This window comes from Mustela erminea, chromosome 2 (assembly GCF_009829155.1).
Source record: "Mustela erminea isolate mMusErm1 chromosome 2, mMusErm1.Pri, whole genome shotgun sequence".
Taxonomy (NCBI): Eukaryota; Metazoa; Chordata; class Mammalia; order Carnivora; family Mustelidae; genus Mustela; species Mustela erminea.
This window is the reverse complement of record NC_045615.1, coordinates 15,345,150-15,369,023: the sequence shown is the minus strand read 5'-3', so window position 1 is coordinate 15,369,023 and position 23,874 is coordinate 15,345,150. Positions and strand designations below refer to the sequence as shown.

General features: G+C 45.2%; 1 protein-coding gene across 4 annotated transcripts in view; it reads right to left on the bottom strand.

Annotated features, from left to right (window-relative positions):
- The window catches only part of ZNF395 (zinc finger protein 395), a 43,988-nt gene extending 22,398 nt beyond the window's left edge, over window positions 1–21,590 (bottom strand). Inside the window, exon 1 of one of the 4 annotated variants that reach the window (XM_032332314.1) lies at window positions 21,542–21,590. The gene's annotated coding sequence lies outside the window, so the exon portion shown is untranslated. Of the gene's footprint in view, window positions 1–21,134; window positions 21,385–21,541 lie in introns of those variants that run through there. The other 3 variants (XM_032332315.1, XM_032332310.1, XM_032332313.1) reach the window with 3 other exon arrangements.
- Between the last annotated feature and the right edge of the window lie 2,284 nt (window positions 21,591–23,874).

The window sequence follows — 23,874 nt, the reverse complement described above, 5'->3', positions numbered from 1 at the left end:
AAGGCTCTGGAGTTCACAGCTCCCATACCTTCCCATGGCCTTGCCTGATCTTCCTAAGACTGTGAAGAGGAAAGTGTGAGTTTCATTGGGAAGAAAGGACCTATTAGAACCATTTATGGTAACAAAAAGCACAAGCTGGCAACAAAACAACCACCCCCAAAAATATGAAACATGGAGGTGAGAATTTAAAAAGCCTAACAATTGGGACGCCTGGGTGGCTCAGTTGGTTAAGCAGCTGCCTTCGGCTCAGGTCATGATCCCAGCGTCCTGGGATCGAGTCCCACATCGGGCTCCTTGCTCCGCAGGGAGCCTGCTTCTCCCTCTGACTCTGCCTGCCACTCTGCCTGTGCTCGCTCTTGCTCTCTCTCTCTCTCTGACAAATGAATAAATAAAATCTCAAAATAAATAAATAAATAAATAAATAATAAAAATAAATAAATAAAAAAATAAAAAGCCTAACAATCCATTAGCATAAGGCCCTGAGTAGCACACATGCCAGAAAGGGAGGTCTTGCAGTAATGATGCCCAAGGTGCCAATCCCAAGACCAAAAAAAAAAAAAAAAAAAGGCTTTCTGATGTTCTCCTTTAGGAAGGCAGAGAAATATACTCTCTATGTATTTCTTTTTTCATTTAAGTGGTTGAAGTAGAAACTATTTGGATTTCAATAGTCATTTGAATGAATAATCACATTCCCTAAGGACAACAGACAGAAGAGGGAAAAAAGAGTATTTGCAAACCATATACCTGATATGGGGTTAATATCCAAAACATTACCCAAAACATATAAAGAACTCATATAACTGAACAGTGAGCAAACAAACAAAATCCTCAAATCACCTAATCAAAAATGACTAAAGCGGGATGCCTGGGTGGCTCAGTGGGTTAAAGCCTCTGCCTTCGGCTCAGGTCATGACCTCAGGGTCCTGGGATCGAGCCCCGCATCGGGCTCTCTGCTCAGCGGGGAGCCTGCATCCTCTTCTCTCTCTCTGCATGCTTGTGCTCTCTCTCTCTCAAATAAATGAATAAATAAAAATCTTTAAAAAAAAAAAATGAGTAAAGGACCCAAACAGACATTTCTCCAAAGTAGATATATGGAGGTGGGACGCCTGGGTGGCTCAGCGGGTTAAGCCTCTGCCTTTGGCTCAGGTCATGGTCACAGGGTCCTGGGATCGAGCCCCGCATCAGGCTCTGTGCTCGACAGGGAGCCTGCTACCCCCTCTCTCTCTGCCTGCCTCTCTGCCTACTTGTGATCTCTGCTGTCAAATAAATAAATAAAATCTTTAAAAAAAAAAAAAAGAAGACGACATATGGAAGGCCATGAAAAGATGGAAAGATGGTCAACGTTGCTCATCATCAGAAAAACACAAAGTAAAACCACAATGAGATATCACCTCACACCTATCTGAAGAATCATCTTCCAAAAGACTAGAGGTAACCAACGCTGGCAAGGATGGGGAGAAAAGGGAGCCCTGTGCACTGCTGGTGGGAATGTAAACTTGTACAGCCACTGGGGAAGACAGTATGGAGGTTCCTCACAAATTAAAAACAGACCTACCCTATGATCCAGGAATTCCACTGTTAGGAATTTATCCAAAGGTTAAAAAAAAAAATTAACTCAAACAGATTATCTGCACCCTTGTGTTCATAGCAGCATTATCTTATAGTAGCTAAGACATGGAAACAACCTAAATGTCCACTGACAGATGAATAAAGAAGATGTATATTATCTACTGTGGGCTATTATTCAGCCATGAAAAATGAGGAAATCCCACCATTTGCAATAACACGGACAGACCCTGAAGGCATTGTGTTAAGTGAAATAAGTCAGAGAAAGACATATAAGGTATGATCTCACTTCCACATGGAATCTAAAATAAAAACAAGAGCAATACAAGCAAACAAGAACTCAGAGAAAAAGAGATCAGACCCGTGGTTATCAGAGGTAGGGGGATGGTGGGGCGGGGCATCAGAGGAAGGTAGCCAAGAGACACAAGGTCCCAGTGATAAGATAAATAAGTATGGGGGATGTGACGTCCCACGCAAAGGCTAGAGCCACCACTGCTGGGTGATCTACAGCAAAGGTGCTAAGAGAGTAGCGTCTGAGAGTACTCATCACAAGAACACTTTTCTCCCTTTCTTCTTTCTTTTCACTGAATCAGCATTAAGACAAATGTTAGCTGAATCCCTTATGATAATCGTTTCACAAAATACGTAAAGCAACCCATCACACTGTACTTCTGCAGTGATGTATCTCAGCTGATCCTCAATAAAACTGGAAAAAATACTAGTCACGACAGTGGGGCCTGTAAGGAGGGTGACAGCCACCTACTGACTTGCCTCGCTGGAACCAGCATCTTAATAAAAGGACAGCAACCCTTTCCTGTGAGGGCTGATCAGAGCACACAGGGCTTCGGGTGCCACCTGGTCTGGGGAGTGCACCACCAGTGTGAGACCCCAAATTAAAGATAAGAAACCATGCACATGCAGACAAGATTGGTCAACTCAGAGACACCTAACCAAGAAAGGTTAATAGGTAAGGAAAGGGACCGGGAATACCTACCCAAATACCTCTCAGGAAACCAAAGGTCATCTGGGAGGCACCAGTCTAAAATGTAAGCTAATGGGAAGTAAACTGTAATCTCAGAAATTATAAATCACAAGAAACATGTAATATTGGCACAACAGAATATTGTAGTAGCTGGAATCACTTAAATCCTGAAATAGGAGCTAACACCAGAATTTGTTCTAAGACCAGAATGGCTGACTGGACAATGGCTACAGAGCTGTCTGATCAGTAGGGGGAGTGCCAGGCTTCTACAGACCAACTTTTAATCCAACTTTTCCTTTATTCCCACTCCCCCATGAACTATCAGGTTTTCTGTTTCCAGACGGGGGTGGCGGGGGGGGAAAGCCCCTCACCCTGTGGCTCTATTATCTTCTCCTGGGAGACTCTGCTCTGCTCTGAGAGGGGAGCACCCTCCAAAACCAGCAGGAACGCTCCCTATCCCCGAGTTGCCATGGCGGAGGGGGAAAGGCTGTAGGATGCTGAGGGGCTGAACACGCCTCACCAAAATGGACAGCCAGCCCGCAGAGGAGCATTCGCTGCAGAGGCACTTCTCCAGGGAGAGAACAGACGGTAGACAGGGATATGAGAGCCAGTCACCTCCACCTGTGTGACCTGCGACACTCAGCCACCACTCTGGAGCCTCGTTTCCTGCCTCACCTGTACATAATGAGAAACGTACCCAGAATCTGGAAGTACCCAGCACGCGACAGATGTGTTCCCTTGCCCTATTCCCTTACTCTAGACAGTGTTAGATTAGCTACGTTCATTACGCAATAGGCGGCTCAGAAGGCTCAGTGGTCACTGTCGCACTGGCATCTGGGAATCACACTCAGCAAAGGATATTCAACCAGAACCGTAATACAACTACTGACTCCAAAGGAAATCCAAAAGTAAACTACGGGTGAGCCACTGACTAATGGAAATCACAACAAAACTGATTTCAGCAGGATGAGGGGAACCCAGAAGTCCAACAGATTCCATCTGGAGGCCTGCTGGCTCCAGTGAACCACCCCAGGGATCAGGGCTTAGAGTTCAACACCCAGCCAGACAGCTCTGCCACTGCAGTTCCAAGTCAGGACCCGGGCCACTGCCCGTCGCCCACGTGACCTGCCCCCGCCCCGACCCGCTCACACACAGGCCCAAATCCTGCTCCACTCCCCAGAGCCAAAATCTCTCTTGGTGCCCTGCCCAGGGTCAATCAGGGCCTGCTGCCAAAGCTCCGGGAGGCGGAACCCAACCGGCCTCCCCGAGCACCCTCCAGCGGCAGCCTCCCCGAGCACCCTCCAGCGGCAGCCTCCCCAATCTGTACCCCACCCACAGACACTTCAGTCTCGGATTCCAGCTGTCCAAGACCCAGACTCTGCCCACACCAGGGCAGACCCATATGGGAAACAACAGCACCAACTCCCCAGAGACCCAGGGAGAGGGACACCCCAGAACACAAACGTTTATAAAAACGTGCTGATGCTCCACACAGGTGCCAGACTCTTAACCGACGAACTGCCCAGAATGACGAAGAAGCCCAAGGGTCAGCCCCTGCCTTTAGAGAATGTTGGGCGAATGGAGCTCCCACCTGGACCACACCTCTGCATGTGCATGGTTCCAGAGCAACGATCCTATCTTAGTGCTGTATAATTAGATGAATGCATCAGAATTTGCTTATTTCAGGAAAAGGCAAAAAACATCCAGCACTCTGACATGGAAGTCTGATTAAAAAAAAAAAAAATGGTTTTCAGGATGAAGCTCAAAAAGTTAAATGAATGTGCATGTTAAAATTTTAAGTGTTTGACATAAGTTAATTAAGCCGAAAGAAAGTATGCTATGAATATTTAAAAAAAAAAAAAAAAGTCTGCTGGGTGACTGGAGGGTGAGGGAGACAGACACACTCCTCCAGAAAAAAGAAAGTCAGTATAAGTGAAGCAAGTAGAGACACCATCAAGAAGACTGTTTAAATACATGGTGAAAAATGAACACCATCGGGGAGGGGCTTGCCCAGAGCACAACCACTCAGGGAGTACCCTTCTCCAGAGAAGGCTGTTTCGGGAGTCTTCATGCCCCAAAAATTACGTGGCTGAGGCTGGGTTCAAAGACAAAACAGAGACGGAGAAACTGGCTGAATGCGGCTTCACCCCGGTCTTGGCTCAGGACACCGGGGTGTCCAGTTGTGAATGTCTTCCCTGAAATGGACAGGTTAATGGCATTAGGCAGAGTGCTCACTGGTGAGAATGGTCTAAGCCAAAGTGACAAAATAAATGTGGATCAATCACAGAGACCAGGTGGCTCACACTCATGAGTTTTGAGAGGGTGAAGGATGAAATCAGCACTCAGTAGGCCAAGACACACAAGCCGTGGTTACATGGCGCTGGTGAGCTCCTGCCTGCTTCAAGGACGATCAAGGAGGCCGCCCACGTAGCGGGCAGACTACACTTAGTTGGGGGGCCACCAGAGGACTAGAGCCTTTGAGGAAAAAGGCACTTCCATGTACACAAGAAACAAAACTGCGTCTAACTGCATCATTAGAACTGTTACAGAATAAACCGGAAAGAGAAAAACAGGGGCTCTTCTCTATAACAAACCGCCTTTTGAAGACTGATGCTCCTTCTGGAAGGTTCCAATAGCCATTATTTGCCAAAGGCTTATGTGCCAGTCACTTGCTGAGCATTTCATGTACTGCATCACATTTCACCCTTTGAATAATCCCAAGGAGAAAGACCACTGTCTTCTCCATTTTACAGGTAAGGATACTGAGGCTCACACACGTTGAGTCATGTGCCCAAGGCCACAGAGCATGAAGTGACTGAACCAAGACAGGAGCTCAGATATGTCTGGTTCAGATTCTGCTCTTTCTACTCTATTATACGGGAGATCTATGCATCGAGGAAGAGGAGAAGAGGCTAGACTACATGACCTCTTACAGGCTCCTTGTTAGGAAAAACTTGAGTCACCGAGAGGTTCATGTGGTTGGTGGTGGTGGTTCAGTCCGCAGAAGAGGAAATGAAATGGGCATTGTGAGAGCAAAGTGTCAAGCATGGGGCTCACTCAGGGTCAGGACTAAAATTATTATCTAACACTTATTATAAATTTGCCCAAGAGAATGCAGAGCGAAAGAGTCAGGGTTGCAAACAAACTCGAACTTCCCAATGTGTGACCTTGGGCAAATCACCTGCCTCTCTGTGCCTGTTTCCTCACTATAAAAGGAGGAAAACACTGGCTCCTACTCCAAAGATAATTTGGGGCTTTGGGGAAGCAATGCAGCTTTGTTTTCAACAGTCTCTTGGTTTTAAAGGGTCCCCAAGCTCCTCTTCCTGAAAACTCTGATTCACTGGGTCTGACAAAGCAGCCTAGGAAAAAAAGTGAAAAAATGCACCTCAGGTACTAAGCACCGTCCCTTCCTTGCAGAGTACCTGATACATGATAGGCAGAAAAAAAAGAGAAGAAAAAAAACACTAAACTCTGAGTAGTGCTAAGCCAAACTTACGGGAAGATTACAAGGGAAACTTTGAACAAATAGGAGGAAGAGCAGCCAGTAAATTATAACAATGACAAGGGAAATGTAATACATATAAGGAAAAAACACTCAAGGCCATGTCAAAGCTCTAGGGCAATCATCAGAACCTCATAAAAGAACCTCAATGTCACTGTAGATCAGACTGTCATACTACTGTGAGCACCAAGGCCAAAAGACAGAAAGACAAACCATTTTGTCCACCACCACGGGAAGAATACTAAAAACAAACGTACTACCCACCTACCTCTTCCCCCATAAAATTAGAGACTCATCCATACTGAGCACACTGGCTGCTGCCCGCCAAAAAAGACAACCTATAAGACCAGAGGAGAGTCACCTAAATGGGTTGTGTGATGGAGCAGACATGCTAAGGAGGCCAGAAAGACCAAGGCCAGGAGGGCCCTGAGATAAGGCAGGGTGCCAACTTTGTCAACAAATCCTGAAATGACAGAAGAGGTACCGTCTGCTGATGCTCAAGAGAGACCAGAGGAGGGTATGCCTCAACGCCCCAAAAGAAGACTATGTAAATGCATCACTGGGTTTGGACAGGAGTTTTAACGCAACAGGGGGGTCCCCCTGGAATCAGAACCAGAACCATTTGCATTAACGTCTGCATGAAGGATCTGAAGACAAATCCCCGTCTAATACTTATAGCTGCAAAGGGCCCTGCCTCTCATCAGTGAGGTGACCAGCAGAACCAGCACGCAGGTGCCTTCAAGAAAGAGACAGCCAAGTCCTCCCTCGACACACTGCCTCCTACAGGCATGGATTTGGCCTGACATGATGAATTTTCATGATTTCTAGGGAGTTCTCCGAAATCCAGAGATCATGGCAAGAAGTGTAAATACAGAGAGACACACATCATCCTTCTCCAAATAAAATGAAACTGTTAATAAAAGTAATATGACAGCGTTCTAGATTTTTTTTTAAGAACGCTAAAATGCTTCCAAATGTGCCTCGCCCTTGGCTTAAGCATTTAAGCCACACTTGGAATTCTAAAGATGTCACCGAGAAGAATTACAGATGCACTGAAGGTCTCCAGTTTGGAAATGAACTGGACTGAGAATTTGCCATCCAGAGTCCTAATGTGCTACGCACCCAACCTGTGATTCCTCTCCACACAACCACAACCAATATGCAGACCAAAGTCCTCAGGGAGACCGGAAAGAATGAATGATGGGGCTCAGACGGGCTCTTCCCAACACCACCTGTTGTAGCCAAGCAGCCCTGACTTACAGCCAGCGGGGGCGGAGGGGTGGCCAGGGAGCCACACACGTAGCACAACTTAAACCCGGCCCTAGTCTTAGGAAACAACTGCTTCATACTAGCCGTAGCAATCAGACATGGGGGGGGGGGGGGGGTGAGGCACCCATATTGGTGAGAAGAAGTAAACTGTGACTTTGCAGATGACATAATACTATACGCAGAAAACCCTAGAACTCTATCAAAACTATTAGAAATTACGAATGAGTTCAATGTTGCAGGATACAAAATTAATACCCAGAAATCAGGTGTATTTCTACACACTAAGAATAAAGTAGCACAGAGAAAAATTAAGAAAACAATTCCGTTTATGTCCACATTAAAAAAGAGTAAAATACCTAGGTAGAAATTCAACCAAGGAGGTGAAAGACCTGCACACTGAAAACTATTAAGATGACACAAACAAATGAAAGATATTTCATGCTCATGGATGGAAAGAATTAATACTGTTAAAATGCCCATACTACCCAAAGCAATCTGCAGATTTGATGCAAACCCTATCAAAACACCAACAGCATTTTTCACAGACCTAAAACAAACAATACTAAAATTTGTATGGAAACATAAAAGGCTGTGAACACCAAAGCAATCTTGAGAAAGAACAAAGCTGGATGTATCATAATCCCAGATTTCAAGATATGCTACAAAGCTGCAATAAACAAAATAGTATGGTACTGACATAGAAATAGACACATAGATCAATAGAACAGAAGATAGGCCAGAAGCAAACCCAGGCTTGTATGGTCAATTCATCTATGACAAAGGAGGCAAGATGGACAGAGAAGAAATTTTAAAAATAAATAAAAAATTAAAAAATAATAATACACAATAGGGAAAAGAGAGCTCTTCAATAAATGGTGCTGGGAGGAAGGTACAGCTACCTGTAAAAGAATGACCACTGGCTTACACCAAACACAGACACTCGAAATGCATTCAAGACCTTAATGTGAGACCTGAAGCCATAAAAATCCTAGAAGAGAACATGGGCAGTAATTTATTTGACACTGGCCTCAGCAATATTCTTCTAGATTTGCCTCCTGAGGCAAAGGAAACAAAAGCAAAAACAAACTACTGGGACAACATCAAAATAAATATTTCTGCACAATGATGGAAACCAATAAAATCTCTACTGAATGGGAGAAGATATTTGCAAATGACATAACCAATTAGGGATTAGTATCCAAAATACACGAAGAATTTATACAACTCAACACCCCCAAAATAAATAATCTGATTAAAATTGGGCAGAGAAACTGAATAGACATTTCTCCAAGAAGACATACAGCTGACCAACAGATACATGAAAAGATGCTCTGTATCACTCATCATCAGGGAAATGCAAATCAAAACCATCATGAACTATCACCTCACATCTGTCAGAATGGCTAAAATCAGAAAGAAATTTTTAAAAAATTTTTAAAGTATCAAGTAATAGATCACAAGCGTTGGTGAGGACGTAGAGAAAAAGGAACTCTCATGCACTGTTGGCAGGAATGCAAACTGGTGCAGCCGCTGTGAACAGTATGGAGTTTCCTCAAAAAATTAAAAATAGAAATACCATCTGATTCTGCTACTGGGTATTTACCCAAAGAAAATGAAAACACTAATTCGAAAATATATATGCACCCCACGTTTACTGCAGCATTATTTACAGTAGTCAACATATGGACACAGCCCACGTGTCCACAGAAGGATAAAGAAGATGCAGGGTACATATACAGGGAGTATTACTCAGCCATTAAAAAAAAAAAAAAAAAAAAGAGGGACACCTCGGTGTCTCAGTTGGCCAAGTGGCTGCCTTTGGCTCAGGTCATGATCCCAGGGTCCACAGATCGAGTCCCACATCTGAGCTTCTCTGTCTGCCCCCTCTGCCTGCCGTCCCCCCTGCTTGAGCTCTCTAACAAATAAACATCTTAAAAAAAAAAAAAGAGAGAGAGATCTTGCCATTTGCGACAACAGAGATAGAGCTAAATGGTATTATGCTATGTGAGACAAATACCATATGATTTCACTCCTCCATGGAATCTAAGAAACAAAGCAAATAAACAAAAAGCAGAATCAGATTCATAAAAACATAGAACTGATGGGTGCCGGGGGCCAGGGGCAGGGGGACAGGCAAAATGAGTGAAGGGGAATGAGAGATACAGTCTTCCTGCAATGGAATGAGTAAGTCAGGGGATGAAAGGTATGGCAAAGGAAATGAAGTCGATGTATTGTAATGGCATTGTGTGGTGACAGACAGTAGCTACAGTTGCAGTACAGGGTTGTTGAATCACTACGTTATATACCTGAAACTAATACAATGTTGCATGTCAACAGGCAGGGAAGAGGAGAGCAGGAGTGAGCGAGGCAGGGAGGAACAATCGCTTCATGTCCCAACGCACTTCAAGTATGCTCTGGCCTATAATCAGGTCTAAGCTAGGAACTGACCTTGCAATGTATCTTCCTTAAGATTTCAAATCAGAGCACCCTATTACCCAACAACTGCTTTCTCTTAGTATCTACCCTAGACGAACAAAGAGAGGCATGTGCAGCCAAGTTTACTGTAACAGCTTTATAATACGAAAGAGTTTGGAAATAACTTAAATGCCCATCAACTAGGGGAAGGTTCTCAAGACTGCGAGGTAGGAGTTAGACAAAATCAGGAAGTCCTAGATGGGCGGACAGGAAGCAATCACCAAGATGTCCTGCCGTGGGGGACAGGGGAGCCAACATGCTGAACTTGTTTTAACACAAGTACATAAAGCATCTAGTTACCAACAAACTCCTCTAACAGAGGTTAACCTCTGGAGAAGGCCTGCCATTAGGAGTGGTTGTCAAGAAGATTCTGTTTCCTCTGGGAAGTCAGCATTTGTTTTTGTTTTGTTTTGTTTTGTTTTGTTTTCTACAGAGAATGTATTCATGCATTCTCTGTGATGAAAACTGCATTTAACTGTTTAAGTTTTTTTTAAGGGGGGGGGAGGGAGGAAGAAACTGACCCTTTTCAATACATTTCAGTAAAGTGTTGAGAGCAATTTGTATCTGAATCTGACACATGCTTTCCAGGAGGCTGAGAGCTCAGCAGTGCAGGGAGTGGGCTTTGCAACACAGACCGTGTACACTATTACAAGCCCAACACTATAACTCCTTGGATCATTAAATTTATATGCTAGTTCAAGGAAGAGGCAGGGAAAGAGAGAAAGCATGTCAGGGGGGCTTCTGGAAACCCAAGGGGATGTCCTAGGAGCAACTGCAGTTCTAGCTGAGCATTCTGCCTCTCCAACATAGGCAACTAACACACACTAGCCAATAATGGCAGCCTCTGCCCAACCGCACATTCCACCCTAGGCCTGGTTGTGTGTGCCTCAGACTCTTATCAGAATTCCTACCATTAATCTGGATCCTGTGGACTAATGAGGAGGACGAATCTGTATGCATGAGCACACGAGTGCCAAAAATTATTTACTTACCAGGGCCACCTAACCATATAAACTACTGATTTTAAAACACACTCTTCGGCCTCTTCAAAGCCCTACTCAGAAAGCCAACATTTTAATATTAAGAACCTAGGAGGCAAAACTAACCAGGGTGACTGAGATCAGAGCTATGGTACTTCTTGGGGGGGGTGGCGGCGGTAATCTGGAAATGGTCACAGGGAACACGTCTGCAGTGATAGAAATGTTCTGTCTCAAAACGCATTTGTCAAAACTGATTAAACAGCATACTTAAGATCTAAGCATTCCAGTGTATGCAAATTATACCTCAATTAAAAAAAAAAAAGCTCCTCCGACACTGTTTCTCTGCTGGCTGCAGCAGAACTTTGAGCTGTCCTATCAGACATCTGAAATCTCTGTTGTGCTATGTAAAGAGCTCGAGTACCATGGCGACAGTCACCATAAAAATAGATAACAAGATTAAAATGGATAGAGGACACATGAATTTAAGAACGGCACACCAAGAGCAATTCATTTCCAGCAGAAGAAAAATAGAAAGAGGAGAGGGAGTTTTTCATTCCGCAAGCACCAAAAAAAAAAAAAGAAAAAAAAAAAAAGAAAAAAAACCAGCCACTGAAAGTGGTTGTTTTTACTAAAAGAGTTTTATGGCTTCCCTACACTCAAAGGACAAAAAAGGCTGTGAACGGTTATTTCTTATCATACTTTGCTTTAAAAAAAAAAAAGAAAAGCATATGATAGTCTAAGTGTTTCCCATACCTCCAGTAAGCAGCCCAAGGAAGAAGTTCTGAGCGATTCAACAAACCCAGCCGATGGTCCATACTCTGTGAGGCCCCAAAGATACTGAGATAAAGCAGACCTTTATCATTAAGGGCAAAACATTTCCAACTTCAGTTCTAAAAAACCACGTCCTGCCTGTATTTTTTACATATACCCAAAGCTGTCATCCCCTACTTCCTGCACCCCCAAATTGCTTCACTCCATGGAAAGAGAGCACTTTCTTGCCAAATACTGATTTTTCAAGTGCCAAAATGTGAGGCTGGATCACGGGGACACAGAAATCATCTTGTGATACTCTCCAAATTTGAGATAAGCCTCCATTCTCTCTGCAGAGCTGTCTAAGAAATTTCGTTATGGGATTTACCCCTAGCACTGCCCCCCCCCCCAACAAAAAGTAACCCAAAAATATCAGGAAGAGAACCTAAAATTTTTAAATCATCATAGCAGATTCTAAATATGCCCTCTATTTAAGTAAAATTTAGGCAAAATTAAACTAAGTCAAATTTTATAGAAACGAACATTGTATTTTCTATGTGTAAACTATTAATAAACTGAAAAAGTAAGTTTTTTAACTCGAACCACAAACATTATTGTCTGATATAAACCAAAAATGTGCATTCCTGGAAAACCTCACTCCAGATTTCTTTAAATTTGTCCCTTTGTTCTCTTTGTCCCTAAACCTAGAGAGCCATCATGGGGCTCAGCCTGATCCCTGGGGTCATAACAGTTTTTAATGCGCTACAGCTGGTGACAGAAATCTGCAGTGTGGGAGACGAAACAGGAAGGAGATGATCAAGGGCACTCCCAGGTCCACCACAGCCAGGTGGACAAGCCATCATTCAGTTAAAGGGCCCCATCTTCATTCATTCAGTATACTGAATAAAACTGCCCAATCAACACACTGGTCTTCAACACCATCATCTATTTTATCATTCGCCACTTCCAGCCCACCCTCACTCTATGTTTCTGAAAGACCAAATTCAGTTTTCAGCAGTCACAACCCCGACCAACCGTGAAATGGTTCTCCTCATCCTCTCTAGAATGACCCCAGAAGGGTCTCCCAAAAGTGTGGGGACTCACTTATAAATATTTTTTAAAAGAGCTTACGTTCACTCAAATACTATGCAAGCAGAGGTGTATCCCCCTATTCCACATTATCTTTCAGCATTGACAAGTAACATAATAACCCTACGAACTGGAAAGGATTTCAGAGGTCAGCCGAATTCCTGTCCTCCTCTTCTACTGCATCCCTAATCAACAGTATTCAGCCCAAATTGAATACCTCTGACAATGGGAAGTTCACTACTCCATGGGCAGACACTTCCCTTGTTGGACAGCTCTGCCAGCTACCAAACCTACTTTCATAGTGAACGAAGATGGTTCTCCCCTTATTTAGGGTTAAGTACTTCAGAGTAATCATTGCACAGATAAGGAAGCCTGTAATGTATAATCATTCCAGAGATGAGAAATTAGAAACTGGAGAAAATAAAGTAATTGTTCTATCCACTGGTCATATTCCAACACCAGAAGCAAAATTGAGTAAATCTACTCTTTCCTACACCTGATAACCATCAAAGTACATGAAAGCACTATTGTGTACCCACCCATGAGGGTCCTCACTCCAGTCATTCCTGACCCTACGTCATCCTAGGGTCCCTCCTGAGGATAAAGTCTTGCTTGCTCATGTTTCCTTCAAATCATGCCTCCCCAAACCCATCATGGCCCAAAGGTCAAATGACCAGTCAAGTCATTAAAAACGGATCCTGTGATCAATGAATTTCCAATCCAGTTATTAACTAGATTCAATTTTCTAAAAGCCTCACCCCACTCAGGGCTCACATCAAGCCATGAACAACAGAACAATCTCAAAACTTTCTTCCCCCCACATGATCTGCCCCTCTTCTGCATGTCTGGAGTACCAAGAGAGCTACAGTATGCTTGTCTACTCATCTGTTCATCTCCCTCTTTCAATTAGATCACCAGCTTCAGGTCAGGGGCTGAGTCTTACTTTGTGACTCCAGTGCCTAAACCAGGGCCTGACATATTGTAGGGAGGTACTCAAGATCAGTCACTGAATAAACCCATCTACCTTTACCCGCTCCTGTCCTTGAACAATAACATGTTTTGTTTTAATAGCAGCGATCAAGAGAATGAAAAGATAAATGGGGGGGGGGGTTGCAAAGGACGTCTGCTAAGGACTATTATCCATAATATACAACTCCTAAAACTCAACAATAAGAGAACCAACAATTCAATTAACAAATGGGCCAAGGAGCTTAACAGACACCTCACTAAAGAAGATACACAGATGGCAAAAAAGCACATGAAAAGACGTCATCACAGTCATTAGGTAAATGCAAATTAAAATGAGATACCACCATACACCTATGAGAATGCCCAAAATCCAGAGCCATGATGCTACCAAAGGCTGGTGAGGGTGCAGAGCGATAGGAACTCTCATTCATTGCCGGGGGAAATGCAAAATGGTACAGCCACTTTAGAGGGCAGTTTGGAAGTTCCTTACAAAACTAAACACGCCCTTATCATATGATCTGGCAATCACACTCCTTGGTATTTACCCAAAGAAGCTCAAAACATACATCCCCATGAAAACCTACAGCAGTTGCAGGCGTATATAGCAGCTTTGTTCATAAGAAGCGCCAAAACTTGGAAGCAACCAAGATGCTCTTCAGGAGGTCAACAGATACACAGTAACTGTGGCCCATCCAGACAATGGATTCTTCAGTGCCATAAAGAAATGAGCTATCAAACCATTCAAAGACATGGAGGAAGTTTAAGTGCACGTTACTAAGCAAAACTAGCCTGTCTGAAAAGACTATATGCTATATGATTCCAACTACATGACCTCTCGGTAAAAGAGAAACTGTCCACAGTAAGAAGTAAATGTGGTTGCCAAGGGTTGGGGGGAGGAAGATAAATGGGCAAAGCACAGAGGATTTTAGGGCATAAAAGTACTCTGTATGATACTCAGTGGTAGAAACATGTCTTTAACATATTTGTGTAAACTCACAGAATGTACAACAACAGTAAACCCTAATGTAAACTATGGTCCTTGGGTGATTAGACATGTTAATATGAGCTCATTAATTTCAACAATGTACCACTCTGGTGGGATGTCCACAGTGGGGGAGGTTATGCATGGTTGGGGGGGCAGGGGGTAAATGGGAAATCTCTATACCTTCTCAACTTTGCTATAAACCCAAACCTGCTCTAAAAAATACATTAAAAATATATAGCAGTGTTTTCTCCTCACTGTGCTATTAAATACACATTATAAAAAATACAAATGTAAATTTAAAAATGCAAAAAAAGTCACTCAGCTCCATCCACCCTTCCAGTATTGGTAATTTGCTATTAGAATTAGTATATTTACTTCCAGCCATTTTCTATGTACTTTGTTTCTTTAAGATTTGAAATCATATTGTAGAGGCACCTTAACTTTTAGCAGAAACATTTGCCCATGTTATTTTAAAGGTATTCCTAAACATTGTTTTTTTGAAGATTTACTTATTTTAGACAGAGCATGTGAGTGGGAGGGGCAGAAGGAGAGGGAGAGAGTCTCTCAAGAAGACTCTGGACCTTGAGCTCCATCTCATGACCTGACGCCAAAACCAAAAATCAGTCACTTAACCAACTGAGCCACCCACCACCCAAGCATCCCCTTAACATCACTTTTAATGGCTTCATCATATTCTATTATAAAGACATATCCATCAGAATCATTTATAGGTTACTTCCAGTCCAGTCACACCATTGGACATTTAGGCTGTTTGTAATTTTCCCTAGAGTTAAAAAAAAAAAAAAGAAAAGAAACAAAAAACAAAAAAACAAGACTGTGAATAATCCCTGTGCATAAACATCATCCACATTTTGGATCTAGTCTTCACTGTGCTTCCAGAAGTAGAATTAACTTACCAGAACATATCAACAATTCAAATTTTAAAAACTACATCACACTTTATATTTATCCCCTACTCGATTTCTTTTTTAATTTGGAACTTCATTCTGGATTCCTATGAACCTTGATCTACCTCCTAAATAAGCAATCCGTCCCACCTCTGCGCCGTCAAAAAGCTGACAAACACAACTTCTGTATCCCCATCCACACACTGGAAAAAATGTTGAATAGCTCAAGGCCAAGAATAGAACCCTGTGACGATCCTCTTCAGACCCCCTTCCAGGCTGACTCAGTGCCACTAATTAACAGTTTTTGCATATGACTGTCAAATTAATAACACCATCCAGCCCACATTCCACAGCTTATTTAATATGGACCATCATATCTTAAGAAACTGTTAAATACTTTACTAAAGCCAGAGTGCGCCAGAGCCAGTCCCTCATTTCTGTCCTAGCAGCAAACCACCGTGTAAAACAAGAAACGGGTTCAATTTGTTTGATACCATTAGGCTGACTTCTGGTTACCCTGACATCCGACAGCCACACATTTTTAAGCAAAGAGCACGTCACCTTTGGCTTCTGTTAATGTCACAACAGCGACATTTTAAGTAATCAGATTGTGCAAGCTGCATAAAGCAGGGCGAACACTGTTCCGTCCCTCTCACCTGGGGAAATGCTCGGAATCACTGGTGGTTATGGACTTCCAGGGTGCACCAACTGTCCCCAAACCACAGAGACCTGAATTTACTCAACTTCAGCTAGTCTCCAAAAAGCTTAGTTTTCCAAGGGTCATCTGCACTAACATCTGGGTTTGAAACAATAATTCCGTGGTCATTTTGAATCCTGGATTATGAATCTCTGGACCACAGAGGCCTGCCCCCAGAGGTATCCTAGGAATAGGGAAATAAGAAATGACACAGTCCCTCTCTTTACTGTTCCTTTATTACTGACTCATATAACCAAAGATCCTGAGAATCTAATGTCATACGGCATTTGACAGTGGTGACTCACATCTCACCAAATTATTACCCCAACATCATTCTTGGAAGATAAGTGCCAGGAGCCACCATCTACCCATGCCAGCCAGAAGCAGAAAGTGGAGGTCTTGAGAGATCTTGGGGTCACTAGAAATTGGCCTCACAATACACAATATAGCCTAAAGCCCTAATTAGTGCCATTCCAATCATCATAAAAATATTTTAAAGTCCTAGCCAGCAGCAACTCGGCAAGTGCCGCTGATTTGCCTAAAACAAATCACTCGCACACAAATATCTCAGATTCCATCATGTCACACTCCTACCCAAATCCCCCACTGGCCACCCAGAACCAGGACAGCCATCCCAAATTCCCTAGGTTGGCATTTAAGTCTCTTGAAAGATCAGATCACAAACCCAAAGGCCTACAGACTAAATAGGGAATGTAAAGAGACTGCACTCATGCAGAAGTGGGTGCTGGGAATATGATAATGCACAACCACCAGGCCTGTCTCCTGTCCACAGGAGGCCACCACTACTCACTGCCTGATCTGATTTTTTTTTTTTAAAGATTTTATTTATTTATTTGACAGAGAGAAATCACAAGTAGATGGAGAGGCAGGCAGAGAGAGAGGGAAGCAGGCTCCCTGCTGAGCAGAGAACCCGATGCGGGACTCGATCCCAGGACCCTGAGATCATGACCCGAGCCGAAGGCAGTGGCTTAACCCACTGAGCTACCCAGGCACCCCTAATTCTTTAAGAGAGTCCCCAGTCCAGAGGTTTTCTGCATCGTCCCAATTTTTTAAAACCTTTGTGTACTCCAAATTATAACCCTTCTGGGCAGAACACATTCTCTGGGTCACTGGTTTATAACCCCTACACGTTGATCCTAACCCACCGTTTCAGACCGCCATCTCCCCACCCTCTAATAAGAACCCTCTTTTATTCACTCTTACACACACTGTGCACATCCTAACTCCAAGCCTTTGTCCATGTTACAGAGCCCCCAAACTGTGCAGCATCATGTGACACACCGAGTTCATCCCAGACTTCCTTCCCGATCCCCAAAAGTGTTACCAAGCCACTCCAGCCCAAGCTGCTTGCCCCCTCCTATGAACCCTCCAGGGACTTATTTTTCACTTTGGCATTTAATCATCTTGTCTTGCTCCTTAATCATAGGTATACCTTCTCTCTCCAACTAGCCTGTAAATGTTCGATCTCTTCCTCGTGCTTCCCTCCACTTGCACTACGAACAGGAGCACTGCACACAAGCAGCTTAATAAACACTTACTAGATGTGAAAGTTCTCTATAACTGTGTTTTCCAAACTGGGTTACATCCATGACAGAGTGGGTAAGTCAACTGAGTGGGAGACAGCAAGCATTTTTCAATGAAAAAGAAAAGAATGGGGGCACCTGGGTGGCTCAGTGGGTTAAAGCCTCGGGTCATGATCCCAGAGTCCTGGGATCAAGCCCCACAACAGGCTCTCTACTCAGCAGGGAGCCTGCTTCTCCCTCTCTCTCTGCCTGCCTCTGCCTACTTGTGATCTCTGCCTGTCAAATAAATAAATATAAATCTTTAAAGAAAAGAATGGAAAATAAGAGTACCAAAGGAGATGGCACCAGACAAAAGAAAGGAGTACTTCAGGAACTTAAATTAGATTTTTATATACATGATTTACTGTGCCTAGATCATGATGTAGATTTTATTTCTTAATGTAGGTCACAGATAAAACAGTGAAAAAAAAAAAAAAAACACTACTTTTTAAAGAGTAAATTAGCTCAACCACTGCTCCATGAAATCCTTTTTGACAGTCATATACTCCCGATAAAGAAAAATATCTGATGGACGCCTCTGCCCACGCAAGGCAGTTTCCCCTGCTAGCTCACTGATCCTGCATCTCAGAAAAACGAGGCAGCTCAGGAACTCTGAAGTACATTCTCCGCTCCATTCTGCAACTTTTTGCAATCATCCTCTAAATTCGCCAGCCCTCAGATGTTGCAAGTTGAGGCTTGGGGAATTTGCTCGGCAAATCACCCTAAGCCACCCTTGCAACAAGAAAGCGGAATTCAGAGCTCAAGAAAAAACCGGTGCCAGCTCCTCACTGCAGGTTCCTGGGAACCAGCAATGGCAGAGGTTAGAACAGACCTGGCCCTGGGAGACGCAGTCTCCCCAGGCCCCAGATTCCCTCCTTGCTCCTTGCTGATCACCTTGCTGCTCCCCCATCTTATGGCTTCCCTCCCACACCCACCTACGAAGGGACACCAGGACTAGCCTGAAGGTCTCGGCAGAGAGCATTATTCAACTTGTTTCAAAGCCCGACAATTTCTGTGTTTAGCAAATTCCATTCTTCCCTCCCATCTCCAATCCCAAGCTGCTCTGCCAGCTTCAGGTTCAGGACCTGGCAATGTCATCTGAATGGCAATACAGAACAGAGTATTCTAATTCACTCACAAGCATCCTCCACTAGTAGGACCTACCACCTCTGACCAAGACAACATCCCACTCAGAGTGCCTTCCCTCTCCCAGCTTTGGCAGCGTGGTTTCCCACCAATCTCAGAGCTTCGGTTGCTTGCAGGACACCTGTGTTTGGATGTCTTGGCAAATACGAGAAACCTCTGCAGCCTGTCAATTGCTTCTCTCCAAAACACACATTTCCGATTTCTCCAGTTACCAACGACAGCAGTTCCAAGGTCCTGGCATGTAATCAATTTCCACAAAGAATTAATTTCCATTCATCTCCTTCCTTCACCCTGCCCCTATCAACAGATTATTTCAACAGTAATGCTTTTCTAAAATCCACCCTCTTTTCCATCTCCAGTTATCCCAGTCCAAACTCTGAGCACTCCACAACTGTAAGTCTACTGATTCATCTCTGAACACTATTATAAAAACCTTTCCGAACACCCTTTCATTACGTCACTCTCTGGCTCAAAAACCTTTCACGTCTCCCCAGTACACACAGGGTAAAGTGCAATTCCCCAGTCTGGCTTTCTAGGACTTTCACAATCTTAACCATTGTTCCTCTCCATCTTTATCTCCTGCTCAGGAAACGTTCCCTTGCCTGGCCAAGCCCATCTCCTGTCTCTCAGGAAAGCCATGTTCAATCGCACCTCATGACTACCTCAAGGGTCTCGTCCTCCAGGAGTACAGTGCTGGTGATTCCTGACCACAGCCCTCTTCTCTGAGCTCCAACAGCATCTCTTCCACACTTCACATTTTGACAGCTAATTGTGCCTTATCTTAAGGTCTTATTTCACATGCTCAAGGGTTTCTGTCTCCTCCTCAAGATCATAAACTCTGGGAAGGAATCATCTCATCTATCTTTTGTATCCTCCCTCACCGAGATAAACTGTTTGAACCTACTCTCTTCTGGCACCTGTTACCTCTCCCTCTCCTGCCTTTGGGCCTTGGCCAGTCAGTTATCCTCCAACTGCCCAACTTATTTCATAACTCAGTACCCTTAATCCAGTCCCCCAACTCTAACCTGTTCTTTAAAACTCCTCCTCCCCCCAGCATTTATAATAATTTAGGCAGCCATAGCCCATTAATTTGAACTTTAGTTCTGAAATCACTTCCACCTGGTCAGCAGGATTTCTGAGGCCTTAGATTTCTTGTGTGCCTCTTATCATCTCTCCCTGAGAGACTGGCACGGTGCTGAGAACACAGCAGCCCCTCAAAAGTACCTGTGGAGTTGAACTTAATTGCTGTTTCCCTGTGTTTCAAGTTCCTTGAGACCCAGAACCTCTGTTTACACAACACCTCAGGAGGGTGTCAAAAAAGCCTTCAATACCTGTTGATCACTCACTTTCAGGCAAACTGCAGCAGGGACACTTTTCTAGAATGAGAAGTGTAAAGAAGATAGTGGCGGCCTGACATCAAGGAAACGCCTGCCTGAGGGAAACGTTCCAAAGCCACAGAGGACTGCCCAGGACTGCTTGAACTCAAGGAGGCAGTGCCACTCCACCGGAGTGGCAGGTGGGCTTCTTTAGATTTCTGAGTCAATGCTAAAGTGAAGGAGCTGAGCCCTGAACTCCCAGACGGGGTTAGAAAATTCTCTTTGGAATTGTTTGCATATGACAAACTCCCGGGCCAGGCCCCCACCCGAGCACCCCACATGCCCACAGTGCCCCTTCCAAGGGGCGCCAGGGGCCACCGGTGAGGAAAGGCAATGTTAAACCGCCTGGAAGGAAGTGGGGGTGGACAAAAGGGGACAGAAAGGGTGGGGGGCAGCCCCGGAGCTGGAGGGTGTGTCGCGCCGCGCGTCCCGGAGCCCGGCACTCGCTCGCTCGCTCGCTCGCTCCGTGGAGTGGGCAGGAACGCGCGGGGCGTCGGGAGGGCTGGGCTGGCGGCCCAGCCGGAAAGGGTCAGGGAGGGGGCAGGTCCGTCTCCGTCGGAGAGGCGACTCCGGACAAGCGCTCAAAGTTGGGGAGGGGGCTCCTCTGCGAGCGCCCGCGGCGGGCGAGAAAAACAAGGCGGCGCACGGGAGGGCGGGCGGCCACCCCCCACCCAGCCTGCGCGGGCACTTGCACTGCCGCAGCGCCCCCGCGTCCCGTCCGGCCGCTAACCCGGCGGCGCCCGCCTCCCGTGCCCTCAGGCCGCCGACCCGGCCCCCGCGGGCGTGCAGAGCGTGGGAAGTTCCCGGGCCGCCCCCGTCCCCGGGCTGCAGCGCCGCGAGGTCCCCGCGCAGCTCACCTCGCCCCGCCACGAGCAGCACCGCGGGCCGGGCAGTTCCCGTTCGGACAGCTCGGCTCGGCTCGGGGTTGCAGCTGCAGCTGCCCCCGCCCGCCCACCCGGAGCGGCCCACAGCCCCGCTCTGCTCCGGCCGCCCGCCCGCCGAGGCTCCGTTCGCGCCCACCTGGCCGGCCTGCCCTCCCTCTCCGGGACACTGCGCTCACGTACGCGGCCGCGGCCACAACCCGGCCCGGATTCCCCGCCCGGGAAGGGAGCGGAGAAGCGCGCCAGCCAGCTAGCGAACGAGCGAGCCTCGGGGACACACCCCCCCCCAGCCCGCCCCCTTCCCCAGCCACAGGCGCCGCGCGCGCACGCGGCCTGCGCGCCCCCGCCCGCCACGCGCGCACGCGGCCTCGCCACACACCCACCGCGCGCCGGGAATACACACTCCCGGCCACCCGTAGACAGTGGGCGCTCAATAAGTGCCCGAGCGACCCCTTACGCACATGCGCACTTGAACCTGACCGACTTGTGACACCCCCCCCACCCCCACCCCCACCCCAAAATCGGAACCGGCGGCTACAGCCCCAAACCAAACTTGAATGTTTGCCTTTTTTCAGTGAACCGCAAAACGAGCCAAAGTTTTTTTTGCTGTTGTTTTTCCAGGCCTGGCTCTGGGATGGGCTTCTCCGAGAGAGGCCGAGCTCGGCTCCAGGGCGGGAAAGGAAACCAGAGAGCTCTGGGCGCCAAGGACGGGAGTTTGGCGAGGGCGACAGAGACCCAGGCCGCGCAGCCGGCACCCGCTCCCAGCGCAAGCGAAAGCGCGAGAGGGAGGGAGCCAACCTTTCCATTTTCTTTCGGAGTTAATGGTTTCCTCTCCATTTTATGACATTTTATTCGATTTTTACCCGTTCGTAGTTGTAAAGTGAGGTGTTATTTACTCTTTCTGGAATTAAATGAAAAAAGTTAACTATTAGCTTTCAGCCCTTATGTAAACGATACCAGTTGCTTTTGGCACCGTTAGGCTCTGGCTTTTGTATAATTTGTAACGAGGAGAATTGAAGCTGTTCCATTGTGTTGCTCTATGTTTTTGAGAGATAAGACCACAGCATTACAACGGTAGTGAGGGGCCCCAAAGTCTATAGGTACGGGTAATATACATTTATATTCAAGTAAATGTAAACAATAGAAGAAATAATTCCCCTCCCCCAAAAAGTTTTAAATAGTTTTGGACATACTTGCTGCAATTCTTCAACTTGAGGTATGCCGTTTTTCTTGCAGAGAGGCAATGGGGTGTGTACTGGAAACGACTAAACTTTGCAGTCAGACAAGCCTGGTTTGCAATCCTGATTTTACTGCCTTATCTTTATGATAGCAGATTTTTATCTCTCTGAACCTCAGCTTCTTTAGTAAGTTGAAATAGAAAGCATAGGTATAGAGCCTAGGTCATACCCAATAAGCAATAAATATTGTTTCCTTTCCCCCTTCTCCCACCAATTACATAGAAAAAAATATCTAAGTAGAATCAAATTCTTATAGGACATACATTTCCAACTGCCGGCGATTGTGCCCCCAGGACACATTAGCAAGGTCTGGATACAATTGGGCTGGGGGAGGAGCGCTACTTGATAGGTACAAGCCAACTGTGCGGCTAAGTACCCTGAACACAGGAGAGCCCCCACACAACAAAGAATTACCTGGTCTAAGATGTCAGGAGTACCACTGTTGAGAAATCCTGCTGTAGGAGAGTTCTGCTCTCAAACAGTTCGCCAAAGACTGATTCTACCTTTCAACTCTCATCCTCAAGGAGACATTCTTGTTTTGCATTTAAAAGAACAACAATGAAGCCACCGTGGGGATCACAGCAATTCCATTAAGGCTCTGAAAACCTTTCCTTAACATGAAAATGCAGATTCGAATTTTACATTTAATTATTAAAAGAGTAGTTTAGTTAATTAACAAGAATGTATACTCCCTTATTCTTAAGGTATTTTGTGTATTACGTATTACTGTGGTTTATAAATAGTTTAATGTTCTTTTTTCCCTTTTCCCTCCAACAGTGGGTGTTCGCTCACTGTATATTCACCTCTCTGCTAAGTTCCTCGCCTACCCTGACGTTTGTAATATAGTCCCTGCCCTCAAGGAACATATAGCCTGGTTGAAAGTGGATTCAGGCACATGAAACAATTAAGGAACAATACAAGATAGCACATAATTAAGCTTTAATTGCAGGACCCAGACTCAGGTGGTTCAGATGAAAGGTTAGTGAGGTCAGCAGCAACAGCCCAACACTGCCTACGTGGCTGAGGTGTTCTGTGAACGTTTATTGAATAATAGGAAATAGTGAAAGCTTTTTACGCTAGGAAGGACTTCAGCTAGCATATAAACTCCATGACAGTGCTTAAACTGCTAGTTTTTGTAAAGAGATGTTGATGCTGGGCTGAGTTTATTTTTCTTAAAACATCTAGTTCAAACTTGTAACCAAACCTCTGTTATTTCCCCAGATGACTGAGCTTTAATAAAACGGAAACAATCATTTATTTGACAAATATGTGAGTTCCTGCTGTGTGCAAAGTGAACCAAAAGAATCTCTTAAGTTTGAACAGAACCCATTGCTTATGCTGTTTGAGATGAGCTTGTGAACCCAGGCCAGCAGAAGGCATGAGCCCTCTCACAGCGTGAACTGCACGCATACTCCTTGCCACTGCAGGTACATACTTGCACAGTATGCATTCCAGAGTTTCTCACATTAACGCAGACT